General features: G+C 50.2%; 1 protein-coding gene across 1 annotated transcript in view; it reads left to right on the plus strand.

Moving 5' to 3' along the window:
- Positions 1 to 1,961: 1,961 nt before the first annotated feature.
- vill (villin-like) overlaps positions 1,962 to 20,051 on the plus strand; it is a 106,382-nt gene continuing 88,292 nt past the window's right edge. The window contains exon 1 of the mRNA XM_078231127.1: positions 1,962 to 2,065. The gene's annotated coding sequence lies outside the window, so the exon portion shown is untranslated. The remainder of the gene's footprint in view (positions 2,066 to 20,051) is intronic.

Raw genomic sequence — 20,051 nt, forward strand, 5'->3', positions numbered from 1 at the left:
TATTCATCCAGAAACTCAGCTAATGTTCTGGGGACCTGGGATCGATAATGTCCTTTAGGGAAGGAAATCTGCCATCCTTATCCGGTCTGACCTACATGTGACTCCAGAGCTACAGCAATGTGGTTGACTCTCAACTGTTCTCCAACGGCAACTAGGAATGGGCAATAAATGCTGGCCCAGCCAGCGACGCCCATGTCCCACAAATGAATAAAAGCTATCCGGTCATTGTTAGATTATAGTTTGTGGGAGCGTTCTGTGCAAGAATTGACAACCATTTTGGTTTGAAACCAATGACCCATGTTGTCGAATAGCCCTGGGTTGCACAGGGAGAGTGGCCAATCTATGTTTAAGTTTATTTGTTCGTGTCACAAGTAGGCTTACATTAACACAGCAATGAAGTTACTGTGAAAATCCCCCAGTCGCCACACTCCGGCGCCTGTTCGGGTACACTAAGGGGCAATTTAGCACGGCCAATGCACCCTAACCTGCACGTCTTTCTGACTGTGGGAGGAAACCGGAGCACCCGGAGGAAACCCACGCAGACACGGGGAGAATGTGCAAACTCCACACAGACAGGGACCCAAGCCGGGAATCGAACCCGGGTCCCTGGTGCTGTGAGGCAGCAGTGCGAACCACTGCCTGGTTAGCCGTGCTGCCTGGGGCTGTGGAGGAGATCCCAGAGGAATCATCCAAGCCACAGCAATAACTGGCATACATTTAGTAGCCTCGAAAGGAGTGGAAACGTGCCCCTGGGGACTTGTCAGATGGAAGGAAATGGATGGTGGGCCGAAGGAGGTGGCACTCGAAGCGGGTGATCAGAAAGTGGGCCAAGGAAGTAGGCATTGAAGATGGGAGCCAGTGCGGTGGAGTGGCAGAGGGCATCGAGGAGGCAACTCCCACACATAGGGGGGTATCTAGCCCATCAGGCTAATGAGTTGGATGATCAGCCATGATCATAATGAATGGCGGAGCAGGCTCGAAGGGCCGAATGGCCTACGCCTGTTTTCTATGTTTATATAGGGTGGCACGGGGTGGCACAGTGGGTTAGCACCGCTGCCTCACAGCCAGGGACCCAGGTTCGATTCCCGACTGGGGTCACTGTCTGTGTGGAGTCTGCACGTTCTCCCCGTGTCTGCGTGGGTTTCCTCCGGGTGCTCCGGCTTCCTCCCACAGTCTGAAAGACGTGCTGGTTAGGGTGCATTGGCCGTGCTAAATTCTCCCTCAGTGTAACCTGAACAGGCGCCGGAGAGTGGCGACTGGGGGATTTTCACAGTAACTTCATTGCGGTGTTAATGCAAGTCTGTTTGTGACACTAATAAATAAACTTTATAAGGAGCTGAAGGTACAGCCATCAGGATGAAGGAAAGGTGTGGGGGTGGGGGTGGGGGTGGGGGGGGAGGGGGGGGTAGGGGGGGGGGAGTGTGGGGGGGGGGGGGGGGGGGGGAGGGGGTGCCGTGTAGGAGGGGGTGGAATTGTACATTAAACCAGAGTCGGAGGAATGGAGGGTGGGTGGGTGGAGGAGGGGGGGGGGAGTATTGGTGGGGGGGCTGGGGGAGATATTGTGGGGTTTAAGAGGAGGTTGCAGAGATGGGGGGGGGGCGGCGGGGGAAGTGGCGTTGGGGGAGGGGTGGGCGGTTGGGGGGATTGGGGAGAGGTTAATGGTCGAGACCATTAGATCGACAAGGGAGTGACGGGTTACGGGGCAGGAAAGTGGAGCTAAGGCCACAATCCGATGAGCCCACCATCTTGTCGAAGGCCGGGGGCGCGGGGGGGGGGGCGGGGGGGGGGGTTAGAGCAGACTCGATGGGCCGAATGGATGACTGGTTCCTGTGTGTGTGTGTTTTTGGGATTATTAAACCAGGTTCCCCGGGGTGGGCGGGGAGAAGGAAGGATGTTTGAGGGACTGAGTCATCAGGGTGTTTGTTGGTTTTTTGCTGCTATATTTCCCCCGCCCCGTTTGAGTGAGAGAGCAGGTTCGACAGGTGTGGCCACGGTCGGCGTGAAGAGGCTGAGAGAGCAAGATCGCAGGTACTTACTCCCAGAGAGGTGTGCGAGGCAGCAACAGGTAACCTGGATCACTGTGCGTGAGTGTGTGTGTCTGTGTCTCTGTGTGTGTGTGTGTCTGTGTCTCTGTGTGTGTCTCTCTGTGGGTGTGTCTCTCTATGGGTATGTGTGTGTGTGTGTGTGTGTGTGCGTGCACTTTTTGTTTAATTCTCATCTACCAATACCGACAGAAACATCTGGAAAGGATAATCTGAGTAGCTGGGGCCTGTACACCATTTCTAACTGCAGTCGGTGCTGCCCTCTCGGAGTTCTGTTGGAGGGTGGGAGAGGAGAGGGTGAGGCAGAGGGTTGTGTTGACGGGGGCCCTGGTACAGGGTGGGGGGGAGAGAGCGAGAGAGAGAGGGTGAGTTGGATTGATTTGAGTGAGAGATTTGACTTTGTTGCGGCTGAATCGAGAACGGGTGGGGCACGGAACCAGCCTCAGAACTGGATTTAATTCTCTGCGGAGAGAGAGAGAGAAAGAGAGATGCAGCGAGAGTTTGGAGCTGTGAGTGTGTGTGTCTGTGTGTGCGTCTGTCTGTGAGTGTGTGTGTGTGTGTGAGGGTGGGTCGGGGGGACGCGGGTGTGAGCGGGGCCAGGATCCAAACAAGAGAACGACGCGATCGTTTCGTTAAACGGAGGCGACAGACACTTGTTCCTGTACAAAGGGAAATCAGAAACTGTCTCCCTCGCAATCCCCCCCCCCCCCGCCCCGCCACCGCCCACTGCCCCCCCGCACCCCCTCCCCCCGCGCTGTGGGTGCCTGGGGGAGGGGAGCAGCTATTTGTCGCTGGGTGAAAGGATAATGGAGGGCAGGTGAACTAAGGGCAGTTTCAGTGCAAGTCTGATTGAGTAGAGGGGTAGGCTCGAGGGGCTGAATGGCCTCCTCCTGATCCCAGTGTTCCCAGAGTGTGTGAGGGGGGGGGTATGCCGGATACTCTTTTCATATCCATTTTTTGCCTGTCCCTCCCTATCAGAGGGCATTTGAAAGCTGTGAGTCTGGAGTCACGTGTAGGCCAGACCGGGTAGGGACGGCAGATTTCCTTCCCAAAAGGGCATCAGTGAACCAGATGGGTTTTTACCACAACTGACAATGGTTTCATGGTCATCAGCAGATTCTTAATTCCAGATTTTTATTGGATTCAAATTCCACCATCCGCCGTGGTGGGATTTGAACCCAGGTCCCCAGAACATTTCGCTCGGTGAGACAGAGGAGCAGGAAATTCTGGGCCGAACCCGCCAACGGTTGCAGTTTCCCTGTTCCCGAGTTGTCCTTTTCCCTCGAGTGAGTTGCGGTTTTCCTGTCCCATGGACCCGTGCCGGAGTTCTGGGGACGGGGGGGGGTGGGGGGGGGGGGCGGAGGGGGTTGGGCGGCAGAACGACTTGCATTCATGTAGCGCCCTTGGTAACCCCCGAAGCACTTTGCCGCCCAATGAAATATGTTTGAGGTGGTGTCGCTGTTGTCATGCAGGAAACGCGGCAGCCAGTCTAGACACAGTAAGATCCCACAAACGTCAAGCAGGCAATGGGAAGCCCGGGCGGGATTTTCCGGCCCTGGGTCGAGCAAGGCTGTAAAATCCCGCCCAATAAGATCAGCTCCCGTTCTGCGAAACACCAATGAGTGTAGGCCCAAGCCTGCCGGGAATTGGTTCCAGCGATGAAGGAGTCCACAGAGAGAACGGAGAAACTGGGGCTGTTCTCAAAGCAGAGCAGGTGAAGGGGAAAATATAATAGAGGTGCTTAAATGGATGAGGGGGGATGTGATCGGGCGGATAGGGAGGGGCTGTCCCCACACACAGGAGGACCCAGATTTAAGGTAAAAGGAATGCAGAGAGAGGAGGAGGGGGTTGTTGAGTTGCCCACACGAACCTCCTCCCACCTTTGTTCACCTCCGCCCTATCCGCACAGAACCATGTGCAAAGCAAGATCCCACAATCCAAAAGGAGAGAATTTTGATCTCATTTGATTTTGATTTGATTTATTATTGTCACATGTATTAACATACAGTGAAAAGTATTGTTTCTTGCGCGCTATACAGACAAAGCATACCGTTCATAGAGAAGGAAAGGAGAGAGTGCAGAATGTAGTGTTACAGTCATAGCTAGGGTGTAGAGAAAGATCAACTTAATGCAAGATAAGTTCATTTAAAAGTCTGACAGCAGCAGGGAAGAAGCTGTTCTTGAGTCGGTTGGTACGTGACCTCAGACTTTTGTACCTTTTTTCCGATGGAAGGAGGTGGAAGAGAGAATGTCCGGGGTGCGTGGGCTCCTTAATTATGGTGGCTGCTTTTCCGGAGCAGCGGGAAGTGTAGACAGAGTCAATGGATGGGAGGCTGGTTTGCGTGATGGATTGGGCTACATTCACGACCTTTTGTAGTTCCTTGCGGTCTTGGGCAGAGCAGGAGCCATACCAAGCTGTGATACAACCAGAAAGAATGCTTTCTGTGGTGCATCTGTAAAAGTTGGTGAGAGTCGTAGCTGACATGCCAAATTTCCTTAGTCTTCTGAGAAAGTAGAGGCATTGGTGGGCTTTCTTAACTATAGTGTCGGCATGGGGGGACCAGGACAGGTTGTCGGTGATCTGGACACCTAAAAACCTGAAGCTCTCGACCCTTTCTACTTCGTCCCCATTGATGTAGACAGGGGCATGTTCTCCTTTACACTTCCTGAAGTCGATGACAATCTCCTTCGTTTTGTTGACATTGAGGGAGAGATTATTGTTGCCGCACCAGTTCACCAGATGTCATATGTATTGTCACATGTATTAGTATACAGTGAAAAGCATAGTTTCTTGCACGCCAAACAGACAAAGCATACCGTTCATAGAGAAAGAAAGGAGAGAGTGCAGAACGTAGTGTTACAGTCATAGCTAGGGTGTAGAGAAAGATCAACTTCATACGAGGTAGATCCATTCAAAAAGAATGGACAGGTGATCTGCTTTTAGGTTCAAATATTATTCCAAAAAGTGGAAGTGACTCAGTGGGCTTCGATGAGGCTGATAGGGTGTCAGATGCTGATTCAATAAAAACATTGGATATGGACTTAAAAAGGGAAGTTTGCCAGGCTACAGACAGGAAGCAGAGAATGAACACAACAGGACAGCGCTGTCAATGCGCCGGCAGGGGAATGTTGGGTTGAATGGCCTCCTGTAATGTTCGGTAATGTGTTGATGTTTTATGCTGGACAAGTTGGCAGGGTTTCAGTAGTAAGCCCTCAGCGTGGAGGCGGTGTAATGTGATCTGGGCAAGGCCGCTGTAGTGTGTGTGTGGAACATTCCTCAGTATTACTGTGGTGAGGCCTAGCACGGGTTCCACATTGTTTAGAGTGAAGAACCTTAGGATTGGGCTGGGATCCCTCACACAGACCACCAAGCAACGGTTGTCGTGGCGATGTGGCGGGAGCTTGGCTAATTGAGGGAGGCGCGGGGATATTGGGGCAGAGATTAGGGAACAGCCCTGACAAAGGCCTTGCCTCCTGGACACAGCCCCGCCCCACCCCTTACCTTCTCTGCTTTATCCAACCAAGCCAGGCCCCCTTCACCCAACTCCTTCCAAATGAAGTGGCGGCACGGTGACACAGTGGTTAGCACTGCTGCCTCACAGCGCCAGGGATCCAGGTTCAATTCCCGGCTCGGGTCACTGTCTGTGCGGAGTCTGCACGTTCTCCCCGTGTCAGCGTGGGTTTCTTCCGGGTGCTCCGGTTTCCTCCCACAGTCCGGAAGATGTGCTGGTTAGGGTGCATTGGCCATGCTAAATTCCCCCTCAGTGTACCCGAACAGGCGCCGGAGTGTGGCAACTGGAGGATTTTCACAGTAACTTCATTGCAGTGTTAATGTAAGCTTACTTGTGACACTAATAAATAAACTTTAAACTTAAATAAAGCTAGTTCTCTGAGAATGCTTGCTAGGAACTCCTGCAGAGAGGAGGTTCCCTTGGCCAGTTGTGTGACAGAGAGCATTGCAGTGCAGTGTGATGTTGTATATCTATCAGTGTCAGGGTGTATACACCAGTGTGAGATTGTGTGCGTGCGTAGGTTTGCGTGGGTAAATGTGCGCGGGTCAGTGCATCGGGTCAGTGTGTGTAATTCTATGCTTAGGATGTGACTGTGTGTGCGTCAGCCCCGATGATTCTGTTATCCAACTGACCTCAGTGTTGTATCTCCGTGGTAACGCTGTCTCCTCAGTGTTGTTGTATCTCCATGGTAACACTGTCTCCTTCATGTTGCTGTATCTCCTTGGTAACACTCTCCTCAGTGTTGTTGTATCTCCATGGTAACACTGTCTCCTCAAAGTTGTTGTATCTCCATGGTAACACTGTCTCCTTCATGTTGCTGTATCTCTGTGGTAACACTGTCTCCTCAAAGTTGTTGTATCTCCATGGTAACACTGCATCCTTTGTGTTGTATCGCCATGGTAACACTGTCTCCTCAGTGTTGCTGTATCTCCGTGGTAACACTGTCTCCTCAGTGTTGTATCTCCATGGTAACACTGCATCCTTTGTGTTGTATCTCCGTGGTAACACTGTCTCCTCAGTGTTGCTGTATCTCCATGGTAACACTGTCTCCTCAGTGTTGCTGTATCTCCATGGTAACACTGTCCCCTCAGTGGTGTAGTGGTAATGTCACCTGACTAGTAATCCTGGCTATTGCTCTGGGGAGGGGGGTTCAATGCCCCCACAGGAGCTGGTGGAGTGTGAATTCAAATCTGAAAAGCTAGTCTCCATAATAGTGACCATGTGAAAACCCGTCTGATTCACGAGTGTCCTGTCAGGGAAGGAAATTCTTTCCCAGTTCTGGGCAGCACAGTGGTTAGCACTGCTGCCTCACAGCGCCAGGGACCCGGGTTCAATTCCCGGCCTTGGGTCACTGTCTGTGCAGAGTCTGCATGTTCTCCCCATGTCTGCGTGGGTTTCCTCCGGGTGCTCCGGTTTCCTCCCGCAGTCCAAAGCTGTGCGGGTTAGGTGGATTAACCGTGATAAATTGCCTCTTAGCGTGGGGTTACGGGGATAGGGCTTGGGTGGGATTGTTGTTGGTGCAGGCTCGATGGGCCAAATGGTCTCCTTCTGCATGGTAGGGTTTCTATGATTCTGTGTGACTCCAGACGCTGTTGACTCTTCACACGCCCTCTGCAATGGCTGAGCAAGTCACTCAGTTCAATCCAATGGGCTTGCCAGTGACACCCACATCCACACTGCTGCCTCACAGCGCCAGAGACCCAGGTTCAATTCCAGCCTTGGGTGACCGTGTGGAGTTTGCACATTCTCCCCGTGTCTACGTGGGTTTCCTCCGGGTGCTCTGGTTTCCTTCCACATTCCAAAGATGGTGGATTGGCCATAGCAAATGCTTGTGGTTATGGGGATAGGGTGGGGCAAAAGGCCTGGGTAAGATTCTTTGTCAGCGAGTGGGTACAGACTTCATGGGCTGAATGAACTCCTTCTGCACCGTAGGGATTCTATGATTATATGATGACAAGTTGACATGGCTAAAGGTGCTATGTTAATGAAAGTTCTCGTTATTTTAGTTGAGGTGCCAGCTCACTTTATTTGATGTTTCCAGTGGGTTTTTAATGTAATCCTATTTCCCCAGTCACTGCACATGGGGAAAGTCCAGTCTCATCAACACTGGAACCCAGCAGGCTGTAACACTCATTATGGCACAGCTGGGATACTGCGTACAGCTCTGGACACCACACTGTTAGGAAAAATCTGTTCACACAGAGACACATGAAGCGTCGGCCTAGTTTGGAGAATTATAGTTATTGGGGAGGCCACGGTCGTTTCCTTTGACCTGGGTTCAAATCCCACCACGGCAGCTGGTGGAATTTAAATTGAATTAGTAAAACCTGAAATATAGAAGTTAGTCTCAGTAACGGTGACGACAAATCCCATCTGGTTCACCAATGTCCTTTAGGGAAGGAAATTTCCACACTCACCTGATCTGGTCTGGTCTACCCAGACCCACAGTTCATAAGTTCATCAGATATAGGAGCAGAATTAGGCCATTCAGCCCATCGAACCCACTGCGCCATTCGATCATGGCTGACATGCTCCTCATCCCCATTTTCCTGCCTTCTCCCCATAACCCTTTAACCCATAACCAATTAAAAATCTGTCTAACTCCTCCTTAAATTTACTCAATGTCCCAGCATCCACCGCTCTTTGGGGCAGCGAATTCCACAGATTCACAACCCTTTGGGAGAAGTAGTTTCTCCTCAACTCTGTTTTAAATTTGCTACCCCTTATCCTAAGACTATGACCTCTCGTCCTAGAATGCCCCACAAGAGGAAGCATCCGCTCCACGTCTACTTTATCCACACCTTTCATCATCTTGTATACCTCAATTTGATCTCCTCTCATTCTTCTGAATTCCAGAGAGTATGGGCCTAAACTGTTCAATCTCTCTTCATTCGACAAACCCCTCATCTCTGGAATCAATCCAGTGAACCTCCTCTGAATTGCCTCCAATACCACTACATCTTTCCTCAAATAAGGGGACCAAAACTGTGCACAATACTCCAGGTGCGGCCTCACCAATGCCTTGTATAGTTGCAGCAATACTTCCTTATCTTTATATTCTATTCCTTTAGCTATAAAGGAGCTTAAATGTGATTGACAGAACAGTGATTGGGTCTTAACTGCCCTCCGAAATGGCAGCAAACCATTTGGAACGGGGCAATTAGGAATGGTCAACAAATGCTGGCCCAGCGATGCTCACACATCCCGTGGAAGAATCAATAATAATTTGAAATTAATAAAATGATGAGGGGCATAGGTAAAGTGGATGGCAGAGTCCTATTCCCCTTGGGTGAGGGGTCCATAATTAGGGGCATGAGGTAGCTGGTTTATATGCGAGCTGAGGGGCAATTGTTCTGCCCAGGGGTTGGTGGAGCTCACTGCCTGAAAGGCTAGGAGAGGCAGAAACCCTCATATTATGGCGTGAATCACTCCCATTTCAGCATCTGCCACAGGGACAGCACGGTGACACAGTGGTTAGCACTGCTGCCTCACAGCACCAGAGACCCGGGTTCAATTCCCGGCTCGGGTCACTGTCTGTGCGGAGTCTGCACGTTCTCCCCGTGTCTGTGTGGGTTTTCTCTGGGTGCTCCGGTTTCCTCCCACAGTCCGAAAGACGTGCTGGTTAGGTGCATTGGCCATGCTAAATTCTCCCTCAGTGTACCCGAACAGGCGCCGGAGTGTGACAACGAGGGGATTCTCACAGTAACTTAATTGCAGTGTTAATGCAAGCTTAAAGTTAAAGTTTATTTAATTAGTCGCAAGTAAGGCTTACATTAACACTGCAATGAAGTTACTGTGAAATTCCCCTAGTTGCCAAGCTCCGGTGCCTGTTCGGGTCAATGCACCTAACCAGCACATCTTTCAGAATGTGGGAGGAAACCGGAGCACCCGGAGGAAACCCATGCAGACACGGGGAGAACGTGCAGACTCCACACAGACAGTGACCCAAGCTGGGAATCGAACCCAGGTCCCTGGTGCTGTGAAGCAGCAGTGCTAACCACTGTGCCACCGTGCCGCCTACTTGTGACTAATAATAAATATGATGTGGAGATGCCGGCGTTGGACTGGGGTGGGCACAGTTAGAAGTCTCACAACACCAGGTTAAAGTCCAACAAGTTTATTTGGAATCACGAGCTTTCGGAGCGGCGACCCTTCATCAGGTGGGTGGACCCATGTGAACTCACCTGATGAAGGAGCAGCGCTCCGAAAGCTCGTGATTCCAAATAAACCTGTTGGACTTTAACCTGGTGTTGTGAGACTTCTTAATAATAAATAAACCTTAAAAACTTTAAACATAACCTAGACTTCAGAGTGGAGGATCCCAAAGGTAAAAGCAACCTTCAGGAAGGTGGGATTAGGAAGGGCACCTGGGTGTCCTTGGGCTTGCATGGACAATACGGGCTGAATGGTCTCCTTTGGTGCTGTAACTTTTCTATGGTTCAAACCTCATGAAGTAACATTCACAGTGGTGTGGGAGAGAGAGAGAGAGAGAGATGAGGGGTGTCTAGAAACTGTTCCGTGTTCCTAAATGCCACTGTTCCAGGAACGGGGCGGAGAGTGGTGAGTGAGGAAATTAAACAGGGAATTTTTTTAATGGAGCTCTGTTCCAACAGAGTTAATTGCACAAATCCCTCAGCCTCAGCAAGAAAGCCTTTCGCTTCCTGCTCACCTGCATTCCTCGGATATATTTGAAACCTCTGACAATCTTCAATCCCCTCGGGGACAAATTAACCCGCAGCTGGTCAAAGAACTGACTCGCGTTTTGGATCACACCTGTCAAGGCTACAAGATGTCCCAAAGTGTTTAACAGCCTGTAACGCTAAGTTTGTGGCACTTACACCCTCCGCACTTCTCCAGGACAATAACCACGTTCCCCCCCCCCCACCCCCTCCCACTGTACCAGTGAATTCCGCAAGTTTGTGTGGGAGGAAACCGGAGCACCCGGAGGAAACCCACGCAGACACGGGGAGAACGTGCAAACTCCGCACAGACAGTGACCCGAGGCGGGAATCGAACCGGGTGCTCCGGTTTCCTCCCACACAAACCCACCCTCCATCAAACAACACAGACCCTAACTCTGAAGCGTTGTCACCGTCATAACGCAGCGACCCGCAAACCAATTTGCCGACAGCAAGCTCCCGTGTAACAAAGTGAGAAAGGAGCAAACAAGTGATATTTAAGTGGTACAAAAACAGAAAATGCTGGAAAATCTCAGCAGGTCCGCTTTGATTTGATTTATTATTGTCACATGTATTAGTATACAGTGAAAAGTATTCTTTCTTGTGCGCTATACAGACAATGCATACCGTTCATAGAGTGCTCGGTGGCACAGTGGTTAGCACTCCTTCCTCACAGCGCCAGGGACCCAGGTTCGATTCCCGGCTCGGGTCACTGTCTGTGTGGAGTTTGCACATTCTCCCCGTGTCTGTGTGGGTTTCCTCCGGGTGCTCCGGTTTCCTCCCACACTCCAAAGATGTGCAGGTTAAGTGAATTGGCCGTGCTAAATTGCCCCTTAGTGTCAGGGAGACTAGTTAGGATAAATGTATGGGGATAGGGCCTGGGTGGGATTGTGGACGGTGCAGACTTGATGGGCCGAATGGCCTCCTTCTGCACTGTATGATTCTATGATACATAAGGGAGAAGGAAAGGAGAGAGTGCAGAATGTAGTTCCAGTCATAGCTAGGGTGTAGAGAAAGATCAATTTAATATGAGGTAGGTCCATTCAAAAGTCTAATGGCAGCAGGGAAGAAGTTGTTCTTGAGTCGGTTGGTACGTGACCTCAGACTTTTGTATCTTTTTCCCGATGGAAGAAGGTGGAAGAGAGTGTGTCTGGGTTGCGTGGGGTCCTTAATTATGCCGGCTGCTTTTCTGGGGCAATGCGACGTGTAGACAGAGTCAGTGGATGGGAGGCTGGTTTGCGTGATGGATTGGGCTACATTCACAACCTTTTGTAGTTCTTTGCGGTCTTGGGCAGAGCAGGAGCCATACCAAGCTGTGATACAACCAGAAAGGATGCTTTCAATGGTGCACCTGTAAAAGTTGGTGAGAGTTGTAGCTGACATGCCAAATTTCCTTAGTCTTCTGAGAAAGTAGAAGTGTTGGTGGGCTTTCTTAACTATAGTGATGGCATGGGGGGACCAGGACAGGTTGTTGGTGATCTGGACACCTAAAAACTTGAAGCTCTCGATCATTTCCACTACATCCCCATTGATGTAGACAGGGGCATGTCCTCCACTACGCTTCCTGAAGTCGATGACTATCTCTTTTGTTTTGCTGACATTAAGGGAGAGATTGTTGTCGCCACACCTTTAATGGTGATTGATTGAGGGAATGTCAGGCTCTCAAGGGAAATTATCCCTGTTCTCCTTCGAAATAGTGACCATGGGATCCTTTTCTGATCACCTGGCAGGGCAGATGGAGGCCTTGGTTTAACCTGTCATCAGCAGCGACTTTGAAGGTAAACTTGGTGGTTTGCCAGGGCTGGGAATAACTGGTTGAACTGGGCTGCTTCCCTCCCAGGGCTGACTAACATTCTTTGTTTTTCTCCTGATTTTTCTGTTATGATTTTGGTTTCTCAGTTTTTTTATTCAGTTGACAGCTGACGTGTTTCTCCTTCCATATCCGTGATTGGAATGTGGTGTCGCTGGCTGGGCCAGCATTTATTGCTCATCCCTAATTGCCCCTCCTTGAAGTGAGTGGCTCACTCGGCCATTTCAGAGAATCATAGAATCCTACAGTGCAGAAGGAAGCCATTCAGCCCATCGAGTCTGCATCGACCACAATCCCACCCAGGCCCTATCCCCGTAACCCCATGCATTTACCCTAGCTAGTTCCCCTGAGGGGCAATTTAGCACGGCCAATCCACCTAACCCACACATCTTTACACTGTGGGAGGAAACCAGAGCACCCAGAAAACCCACGCAGACACGGGGAAAACGTGCAAACTCCACCCAGACAGTAATCCAAGCCGGGAATTGAACCGGGCTCCCTGGCGCTGTGAGGCAGCAGTGCTAACCGCTGTGCCACCGTGCCGACACACGGGCAAAGTTGAGAGTCAACCACATTGCTGTGGCTCTGGAGTCACATATAGGCCAGATCAGGTAAGGATGGCAGATTTCAGGGGAGGCCGAGTGGTATTATCGCTAGACTATTAATCCAGAAACTCAGCTAATGTTCTGGGGACCCGGGTTCGAATCCCGCCACGGCAGATGGTGGAACTTGAATTCAATAAAAAATATCTGGAATTAAGAATCCACTGATGACCATGAAACCATTGTCGATTGTCGGAAAAACCCATCTGGTCACTAATGTCCTTTAAGGAAGGAAATCTGCCATCCTTACCCGGTCTGGCCTACATGTGACTCCAGAGCCACAGCAATGTGGTTGACTCTCAGCTGCCCTCCAAGGGCAACTAGGGATGGGCAATAAATGCTGGGCCCAGCCAGCGACACCCATGTCCCACAAATGAATAATAAAAATTTCCTTCCCTGAAGGGATATTAGTGAACTAGATAGGTATTTACAACAATCGATGAAAGCTTAATGATCATTAATAACGAGAATGGTATTTTGTTCCATATTTATTATTTTAATTAATTTAAATTCCCCCAGCAGCTTTGGTAGGATTTGAACTAATGTCTCCCTTTCATTACTCTAAGTTACTAGTCGACTATGCGGCACGGTGGTTAGCACTCCCGGCTTGGGTCACTGTCTGTGCGGAGTCTGCACCTTCTCCCCGTGTCTGCGTGGATTTCCTCCGGGTGCTCTGGTTTCCTCCCACAGTCCGAAAGACGTGCTGGTTAGGGTGCATTGGCCACATTAAATTCTACCTCAGTGTACCCAAACAGGTGCCGGAGTGTGGCGACTAGGGGATTTTCACAGTAACTTCATTGTGGTGTCAATGTAAGCCCACTTGTGACAATAATAAATAAACTTTAAACTTATTCTACCGTGTTGACAGGAGATGGGTCATATCCTCTCGTGGGAGCAGTGGATGTTGGGGTTCAGTTGGAGCTTTCAAGAATGAAGTGGATAGATTTTTGTTGGGTGCGGTTGTCTAGTGATGAGCAGCTGGCAGGGGTAAATGGAGTTGACGCATTGGTCAACGAGGGGCATAGATCAGCTAGATAGTCAATATCTTTTCCCAAAGGTAGGGGAGTCTAAAACTAGAGGGCATAGGTTTAAGGTGATCATCCAACTCAATAGCCTAATCCTGCTTTCTCCCCATAACCTTTGACCCCATTCGTCCCAAGTGCTATATCCAGCCGCCTCTTGAATACATTCAATGTTTTGGCATCAACTACTTCCTGTGGTAATGAATTCCACAGGCTCACCACTCTCTGGGTGAAGAAATGTCTCCTCATCTCCGTCCTAAATGGTCTACCCTGAATCCTCAGACTGTGACCCCTGGTTCTGGACTCCCCCCACCATCGGGAACATCCTCCCTGCATCTACCCTGTCTAGTCCTGTTAGAATTTTATAAGTCTCTATGAGATCCCCCCTCATTCGTCTGAACTCCAGTGAAAACAATCCGAACCTAGTCAATCTCTCCTCATACACCAGTCCCGCCATCCCTGGAATCAGCCTGGTAAACCTTCGCTGCACTCCCTCGAGAGCAAGAACATCCTTCCTCAGAAAGGAAGGCCAAAACTGCACACAATACTCTATATTGGCCGACTAAATATACCTTCCTGACTCATCATACTCAATAACTAGTCTGTGCCTATCCTTGAGAAGACATTAGGCCTTCCTGTGCTCAGCCTTCGGTTCCGTAGAGCGGGCCCCCATGTTACTGCGCCAGTAGTCAGAAGCTTTTCCCCAGGGTGGAAGAGTCACTTAATAGGGGGCAAGGTTTAAAGGAGATGTACGAGGCAAGGTTTTTACACAGAGGGTGGTGGGTGCCTGGAACTCGCTGCCGGGGGAGGTAGTGGAAGCGGATACAATTGTGACTTTTAAGGGGCGTCTTGACAAATACATGAATAGGATGGGAATAGAGGGATATGGTCCCCGGAAGGGTCGGGGGTTTTAGTTAAGTCGGGCAGCATGGTCGATGCAGGCTTGGAGGGCCGAAGGGCCTGTTCCTGTGCTGTAATTTTCTTTGTTCTCTTTGTTCTTTGAGTGACATTAGATGACCCTCAGGGTCTCCTCCCTCATATTGCCACACCTTCCTCGGCCAATGTCCCACACAGACTCTGAGAGTTTTGAGACTTTCACCTCTTCAGGGTTACACGGGGCTGGCGGTAGAGGGCATTCCAGGAAACGTTCCGAGGGATGCCTCTCCACAGCCAAGGCCGGGAGACTCCGTTCGGCTGTGTCCCGCTTTGTACCAGCCAGTCTCGGACCTGGCCTCAGATCCCCAGACTCCTGATTGGAGGGAGTCCTCTTATCTACCGATGTGGGACTCTGGGGGCTACAGCCTGAGCCTGGACACCATGTAAGCAGCTGCCCTTTGCTGACCCTATCTGGGAGAGTGTTCATAAGATATAGGAGCAGAATTAGGCCATTTGGCCCATCGAACCCGCTCCGCCATTCGATCATGGCTGATACGATCCTCATCCCCATTTTCCTGCCTTCTCCCCATAACCCTTCAACCCATTACCAATTAAAAATCTGTCTAACTCCTCCTTAAATTTACTCACTGTCCCAACATCCACCGCACTTTGGGGCAGCGAATTCCACAGATTCACAACCCTTTGGGAGAAGTAGTTTCTCCTCAACTCTGTTTTAAATTTGCTGCCCCTTATCCTAAGACCTCTCATCCTAGAATGCCCCACAAGAGGAAGCATCCGCTCCACGTCTACTTTATCCATTCCTTTTATCATCTTGTATACCTCAATTTGATCTCCCCTCATTCTTCTAAATTCCAGAGAGTGTCGGCCTAAACTGTTCAATCTCTCTTCATACGACAAACCCCTCATCTCTGGAATCAATCTAGTGAACCTCCTCTGAACTGCCTCCAATGCCACTGCATCATTCCTCAAATAAGGGGACCCAAACTGTGCGCAATACTCCAGGTGCAGCCTCACCAATGCCTTGTATAGTTGCAATAATAGGATGGCCAGAATCACTCTCTGCTTTGCCTCTTACTCAAACCAGCTGGGACTGGTAAAATCAGCTTCTGGCCTGAGTCTTGGTCCAAGTTGTTAGTTTTGGACCTGATGAGGTGCTGGCTTATTTCAGTCATGTTAAATTTGCCACGCTTGGCACGGAGTAAAGTCATCAAATCTTGCTTGTCATTCTGCAAATCCAAGGTAACGAAATTCCCCAAAGAAATTACCATTTTAATAGTTCTTTCATGGGATGTGGGCGTCGCTGGCTGGCCATCCCTAATTGCCCTTGAAGTGAGCATCTTGCTCGGCCAAGTGACTCTGGAGTCACGTGGGCCAGATCGGGTAAGAACGGCAGATTTCCTTCCCTAACAATTATGGTTTCAATGTCCTTCCTGTGATGTGTTGACCAGAACTGTACACAAACCTCCAGCTGTGGCCCAGTCAGCGGTTTATACAGTTCCAGCATTATACCCCTGATTGGCGTGACGCTGGTACACAGTCCAAGTCTCACATGTTTACAGCAAAGTGGGCAGCATTAATACTCCACAAACGTTCGGTCTGATTGGCAGGCTTGCTCTCAGTGTTGTCTGAAACAGCCGAGCAACCATTGAATATCCTGTCACCACCTTCTCAAGGGGAAGCCCAGTCCATCACGCAAACCAGCCTCCCATCCATTGACTCTGTCTACACTTCTCGCTGCCTTGGCAAAGCAGCCGGCAATAATTAAGGACCCCACGCACCCCGGACATTCTCTCTTCCACCTTCTGTTGGAAAAAAGATACAAAAGTCTGAGGTCACGTACCCCAACCGATTCAAGAACAGCTTCTTCCCTGCTGCTGTCAGACGTTTGAATGGACCAACCTCGCATTACATGGAGATGCCGGCACTGGACTGGGGTGGGCACGGTAAGAAGTCTCACAACACCAGGTTAAAGTCCAACAGGTTTATCTGGCATCACGAGCTTTTGGAGCGCTGCTCCTTACTCACCTGATGAAGGGGCAACGCTCCGAAAGTTTGTGATACCAAATAAACCTGTTGGACTTTAACCTGGTGTTGTGAGACTTCTTACCGTGCCTTGCATTAAGTTGATCTTTCTCTACACCCTAGCTATGACTGCAACACTATGTTCTGCACTCTCTCCTTTCCTTCTCTATGAATGGTATGCTTTGTCATCGCAAGAAACAATACTTTTCACTGTATGCTAATACATGTGACAATAATAACTCAAATAAAATTAAGGATGGACAATACATACTGGCCTAGCCAATGACACTCACAGCCCTTGAACAAATACAAAAAAGAAACACACCAGATCACTCAATAAAGTTTTAACAACAGGACAAGTGGTCCTGGATACAAACTGGCAAAAAGATAAATTTCACTTTTTTGCCCAAAGGTTGGTGAGTATTTGGTGTGACTTGCTGGGAATGGCAATGCGAATCAGGGCTGTGGATTCTGCTGCAAATTCTTTCTACTTTATCCATTCAGCATCAATGGCCAGGCCAGCATTTATTGCCCTTCCCTAGTTTCCCCTTGAGAAGGTGGTGGTGAGCCGCCTTCTCGGACCGGCTGCAGCCTGAGTGGTGGAGGTACACCCACAGTGCCGTTAGGACCCAGGTGTTGTAAGGAAAGTTGAGGCAAATGGGCTGAATGGCTTCCCTCAGTGGGATTACCATGCCTTTAATTGTACAGGCACTAGGCACAGGAATTTCCTCCCTAAATCTCTGCCTCCCACCCTTTCTCCACCTCTTCCTCCAAGAGTCTCCTTAAAGCGGACCTCTTTCAATGAGCTTTCGATCATCTGTCCTATTGTAGATGCAGGAAGGATGTTCCCGATGGTGGGGGGGTGTCCAGGACCAGGGGTCACAGTCTGAGGATTCAGGGTAGACCATTTAGAACGGAGATGAGGAGACATTTCTTCACCCAGAGAGTGGTGAGCCTGTGGAATTCACTAAACAGGAAGCCAAAACATTTTATGTTTTCAAGAATGGGTTAAGGTTTAAAGTTTTAAAGTTTATTTATTAATGTCACAAGTAGGCTTACATTAACACTGCAGTGAAGTTGCTGTGAAAATCCCCGAGTTGCCACACTCCAGCGCCTGTTCGGGTACACTGAGGGAGAATTTAGCATGACCAATGCACCTAACCAGCACATCTTTTGGGCTGTGGGAGGAAATCGGAGCACCTGGAGGAAACCCACGCAGACACGGGGAGAACGTGCAAACTCCGCACAGACAGTGGCCCAAGCTGGGAACCAAACTTGGGTTCCTGGCGCTGTGAGGCGGCAGTGCTAACCACTGTGCCACCATGCCGCCCCCACTGTGTCACTGTGCTGCCTAAGACAAAGGGGATCAAAGGATATGGGGGGAATGTGGGATCAGTCTATTGAGTTGGACGATCAGCCATGATCGTGATGAATGGGGGAGCAGGCTCAAAGGGCTGAATGGCCTCCTCCTGCTCCTATCTTCTATGTTTCTGTGTGGCTCGGTGTCAAACCTCAATTTGCGGAATGCCGCCGGATGCTTTTAAACTGTATTGTGGGCGCTATACAAATGCACATATCGCCAACAGGGCCAGGCAGCGAGGTAAGCAGAAAGAAAATGGTCTTTTAGTTCAAATGGAAAGAGACTTTTCCTTCAGGCAGCCAGCTGGACAGCTATCAGAGCGTCGAGCGGGCGGGAGTCTGAGGTAAATTGACTCAGTTTAGAGGTGTCCTCTTCAGGCCTGTTTGAAATGGATGGCTGGGTTTGGGATGTTGTTGTCTCAATCACTCAGGGTTATAAATGCCTGATGGAAGTGAGTGGGTGGGGGAGGGAGCCAGGCCCCAGGTTCGAACGCCCCTTCTCACACCGCCAGGGTAACAGAGGCCTCACTGTAAAGGGCAGAATCTAATTTGTGCCAACTGCATGTTCCCAGGCCTGCTGTCTGCGCCATGCGCCACCTGTCATTAGTTCTGATGGGTGCACACACTGTGACCGTACACAAGGCCCCTTTTGTGTATTCAATCAGCTGGTTCCCGTCGGTGCCTAGGAAATGGGCAGCTTAGCCAGGGATTCTTCCGAGCAGGGGTGGCACGGTGGTGAGCACTGCTGCCTCACAGCTCTAGGTACCCAAGTTCAATTCCGGCCTCATGTCACTGCCTGTGCGGAGTCTGCACATTCTCCCCGTGTCTGCGTGGGTTTCCTCTGGGTGCTCCGGTTTCCTCCCACAGTCTAAAGATGTACGAGTTAGATTGATTGGCCATGCTAAATTGAGCCTTAGTGTTAGAGGGACTAGCTAGGATAAATACATGGGGTTATGGGGATAGGGTCTGGGTGGGATTGTTATCAGTGCAGGCTCGATGGGCCGAATGGCCTCCTCCTGCACTGTAGGGATTCTATGAAATGTAGAGAAAGCTCTGGATTTTGCTGTCTTTCTTTATGTCCCATTACGAGTGCCGACTGATATAGCCTGATAAAGAAAAGAAATCTCATGTTTATACAACCCCTTTTACCTCAGGATACTCCAAAGTTCTTTGCACTCAATTAAACCCAAAGATGTGCAGGTTAGATGGATTCATAGAATCATAGAAACCCTACAGTGCAGAAGGAGGCCATTCGGCCCATCGAGTCTGCACTGACCACAATCCCACCTAGGCCTATCCCCATAACCCCATTTACCCCGCTAACCTCTTTAACCTACGCATCCCAGGACACTATGGGACAATTTAGCATGGCCAATGCACCTAACCCGCACAACTTTGGACTGTGGGAGGAAACCGGAGCACCCGGAGGAAACCCACGCAGACACGGGGAGAACGTGCAAACTCCACACAGACAGTGACCCGAGCCGGGAATCGAACCTGGGATCCTGGCGCTGTGAGGCAGTAGTGCTAACCCACTGCGCCACCGTGCCGCCCTAACCATCTATCAATCACCTTAAATCCCTGGTGATTGAATTTGCGTTGTTTTCGTTTTACGGGATGTGGGCGTCACTGTTGAAGGGCCCGTATGTGTTGCCCGTCCCTCACCTGCCACTTGAACTGAGTGACTCACCAGGGCTTTTCAGAGTCGCTGTGGGTCTGGAGTCACATGTAAGCCAGACCAGGGGATCATTGTCATGGCCACATTACCGAAACCAGCTTTATATTCCAGATTTATTCATTGAATTTTGGTTCAGATATCAACAGACTTTACTGGGCACAGTGGTTAGCACTGCTGCCTCACAGTGGCAGGGACCCGGGTTCGATTCCTGGCTTGGGTCACTGTCTGTGTGGAGTTTGTACATTCTCCTCATTAATGCGTGGGTTTCCTCCGGGTGCTCCGGTTTCCTCCCACAGTCCAAAGACATGCTGGTTAGATGGCTTGGCCATGCTAAATTGCTCCTTAGTGTCCAAGGATGTGCTGGTTAGGTGGATTGGCCATGTTAAATTGTCGCTTAGTGTCCAAAGATGTGCTGGTTAAGTGGATTG

The sequence above is a fragment of the Mustelus asterias genome, chromosome 2, assembly GCF_964213995.1.
Source record: "Mustelus asterias chromosome 2, sMusAst1.hap1.1, whole genome shotgun sequence".
NCBI lineage: Eukaryota > Metazoa > Chordata > Chondrichthyes > Carcharhiniformes > Triakidae > Mustelus > Mustelus asterias.